At 48.4% G+C, this 3,800-nt stretch overlaps 2 non-coding genes across 2 annotated transcripts; both read left to right on the forward strand.

Moving 5' to 3' along the window:
- The first annotated feature begins 686 nt into the window (after positions 1 to 686).
- On the forward strand, positions 687 to 761 carry Trnas-cga. The gene has a single exon. It is a non-coding gene; the product is annotated as a tRNA-Ser (tRNA).
- A 527-nt stretch (positions 762 to 1,288) lies between these two features.
- Trnas-cga lies at positions 1,289 to 1,363 on the forward strand. The gene has a single exon. It is a non-coding gene; the product is annotated as a tRNA-Ser (tRNA).
- The last annotated feature ends 2,437 nt before the right edge of the window (positions 1,364 to 3,800 follow it).

A 3,800-nucleotide genomic window follows, 5' to 3' on the forward strand; every position in this document is an offset into this window, starting at 1 on the left:
TTCGCGGGAGAGCTTCTGTAAAGTTTGGAAGGTAGGAGACGAGGTACTGGCAGAAGTAAAGCTGTGAGTACCGGGCGTGAGTCGTGCTTCAGTAGCTCAGTTGGTAGAGCACTTGCCCGCGAAAGGCAAAGGTCCCGAGTTCGGGTCTCGGTCGGGCACACAGTTTTAATCTGCCAGGAAGTTTCATATCAGCGCACACTCCGCTGCAGAGTGAAAGCCTCATTCTGGAAACATCCCCCAGGCTGTGGCTAAGCCATGTCTCCGCAATATCCTTTCTTTCAGGAGTGCTAGTTCTGCAAGGTTCGCAGGAGAGCTTCTGTAAAGTTTGGAAGGTAGGAGACGAGGTACTGGCAGAAGTAAAGCTGTGAGTACCGGGCGTGAGTCGTGCTTCGGTAGCTCAGTTGGTAGAGCACTTGCCCGCGAAAGGCAAAGGTCCCGAGTTCGAGTCTCGGTCGGGCACACAGTTTTAATCTGCCAGGAAGTTTCATATCAGCGGACACTCCGCCGCAGAGTGAAAGTCTCATTCTGGAAACATCCCCCAGGCTGTGTCTAAGCCATGTCTCCGCAATATCCTTTCTTTCAGGAGTGCTAGTTCTGCAAGGTTCGCAGGAGAGCTTCTGTAAAGTTTGGAAGGTAGGAGACGAGGTACTGGCAGAAGTAAAGCTGTGAGTACCGGGCGTGAGTCGTGCTTCGGTAGCTCAGTTGGTAGAGCACTTGCCCGCGAAAGGCAAAGGTCCCGAGTTCGAGTCTCGGTCGGGCATACGGTTTAATCTGCCAGGAAGTTTCATATCAGCGCACACTCCGCTGCAGAGTGAAAGACTCATTCTGGAAACATCCCCCAGGCTGTGGCTAAGCCATGTCTCCGCAATATCCTTTCTATCAGGAGTGCTAGTTCTGCAAGGTTCGCAGGAGAGCTTCTGTAAAGTTTGGAAGGTAGGAGACGAGGTACTGGCAGAAGTAAAGCTGTGAGTACCGGGCGTGAGTCGTGCTTCGGTAGCTCAGTTGGTAGAGCACTTGCCCGCGAAAGGCAAAGGTCCCGAGTTCGAGTCTCGGTCGGGCACACAGTTTTAATCTGCCAGGAAGTTTCATATCAGCGGACACTCCGCTGCAGAGTGAAAGTCTCATTTTGGAAACATCCCCCAGGCTGTGGCTAAGCCATGTCTCCGCAATATCCTTTCTTTCAGGAGTGCTAGTTCTGCAAGGTTCGCAGGAGAGCTTCTGTAAAGTTTGGAAGGTAGGAGACGAGGTACTGGCAGAAGTAAAGGTGTGAGTACCGGGCGTGAGTCGTGCCTCGGTAGCTCAGTTGGTAGAGCACTTGCCCGCGAAAGGCAAAGGTCCCGAGTTCGAGTCTCGGTCGGGCACACAGTTTTAATCTGCCAGGAAGTTTCGTATCAGCGCACACTCCGCTGCAGAGTGAAAGTCTCATTCTGGAAACATCCCCCAGGCTGTGGCTAATCCATGTCTCCACAATATCCTTTCTTTCAGGAGTGCTAGTTCTGCAAGGTTCGCAGGAGAGCTTCTGTAAAGTTTGGAAGGTAGGAGACGAGGTACTGGCAGAAGTAAAGCTGTGAGTACCGGGCGTGAGTCGTGCTTCGGTAGCTCAGTTGGTAGAGCACTTGCCCGCGAAAGGCAAAGGTCCCGAGTTCGAGTCTCGGTCGGGCACACAGTTTTAATCTGCCAGGAAGTTTCATATGTTGTACCTATTTTCAATATCGGTCAGTACCGTACCCTTTCAATATCTCAGAGTGGTTGGTGGGTCACGTCGTCCATAAACAGCCCTTTTCAATCTGTCCCAAGCATGTTCGATAGGGTTCATGTCTGACCACTCTAGTCGAGCGATGTCGTTATCCTGATGGAAGACATTCACAAGATTTGGTCGACGGGGCTAAGAATTGTCTTTTATGAATGCCCAGCCAATATGCTGTCGATTTGGTTGCACTATCGGTTGGAGGATGACATTCACATATCGTACAGCCGTTACGGCGCCTTCCATGACCACCAGTGGTGTACGTCGGCCCCACATAATTCCATCCCAAAACAGCAAGGAACCTGCACCTTGGTTACTGGTTGGACAGTGTCTAAGTCGATCAGCCTGACTGGGTTGCCTCCAAACCCGTCCCCGACGATTGTCTGGTTGAAGGAATATGTGACACTCATCGGTGAAGAGAATGTGACGCCAATCCTGAGCGGTCCATTCTTCATTATGTTGGGCCCATATGTACCGCGCTGCATGGTGTCGTGGTTGCAAAGATGGACATCGCCATGGACGTTGGGACTGAAGTTGCGCATCATGCAGCGCATTGTACGCAGTTTGAGTCGTAACACGACGTCCTGTGGCTGAACGAAAAGCAGTATTCAACATGTTGGCGTTGGTGTCAGGATTCCTCCGAGCCATAATCCATAGGTAGCGGTCATCCACTGCAGTAGTATCCCTTGGGAGGCCTGAGCGAAGCATGTCATCGACAGTTCCTGTCTCTCTGAATCTCCTCCATGTCCGAACAACATCGCTTTGGTTCACCTGGACAGTTCCGTTGTTGAGAGCTGTTCCTGGCACAAAGTAACAATGCGGACGCTATCGAACCGCGGTATTGACCGTGTAGGTATGGTTGAACTACAGACAACACGAGCCGTATACCTCCTTTCTGGTGGAATGATTGCAACTGATCGGCTGTCGGACCCCCCTTAGTCTAATAGGCGCTGCTCATGCATGGTTGTTTACATCTTTGGCCGGTTTAGTGATATCTCTGTAGAGTTAAAGGGACTGTGTCTGTGATACAACATCCACAGTCAACCGCTATCTTCAGGAGCACTGGGAACCGAGGTAATACAAAACTTTTTTGATCTGTGTTGCTTTACTTCCTAACCTAGTTTTCAGGCAGTTCAAACTAATATTTTGATCTCAGTTGAATCAGTGCCCTCGGAACCTTAATTTTCCACAGTCATACTGTTGAAGCTACTGTAGTCAATTTTTTTCCGTAAATCTCCTAGTACTTCAAACTTCTCAGAACTTGTATCATGCTTCCCTAAAGCATTTGTAAAATTGATGGGCTCTTCGCTAGGGTTAGTTCTATATTTTCCTATATTAACAGCGGGACAATTTTATTTCTCATGTTGTCGACATTATGTCTATGTTGAGAGAATACAGCTATAGTGCGTTTTATGTGCTCCGTTTGACTAGCATACCTTAGATGAGCATATAGAATGTCCCGTTTATCATGTTTCTTAGAAGCCTTTTTGTGCTGTGTAGACATTTCTTCAGTGTATCAGCTGACTCTTTACCGATGCTTAAAGGTATTTTTTTAGACTACTTCGCTTACTAATCATCCATCAGTGATGCCAATATATTTCCATAATAAATGAAATGTGTCCGCAGTTGCGAATATGGACAACCGTCAACAGTATAATAGGATAACGACTACGAAAACTTGTGCCGCACTAGGACTCGAGGACGGATTTTTCGTTTTTCGCCTAACCATTTGGCTATACACGCACGATTAACGATGACACCCAAACTTCCGTACATCGCCAGTCATGTAGCTACAATTTGTACTCGTGCATCCATTATGTATACTCCCGTACAGGGAAGACATTGTACTTGAAAATCGCTTGCCCGGTGTCGGCGGATAAATGTGATATTGCAGTGCCTGTGTCGTTACGAATTACGATGTCCAAAGGGACATTGCATCGTAATTCGGAGTAACACAGCCAGTGCAGTACCGTATTTCCGTAACGGCTGAGTATTAAGTATCCTTGTAAACCCACCTCCCTGTACAATAGATTGCAAAATTTTAGACTGGAAC

The sequence above is a fragment of the Schistocerca piceifrons genome, chromosome 2 (genome assembly GCF_021461385.2).
Source record: "Schistocerca piceifrons isolate TAMUIC-IGC-003096 chromosome 2, iqSchPice1.1, whole genome shotgun sequence".
Taxonomy (NCBI): domain Eukaryota; kingdom Metazoa; phylum Arthropoda; class Insecta; order Orthoptera; family Acrididae; genus Schistocerca; species Schistocerca piceifrons.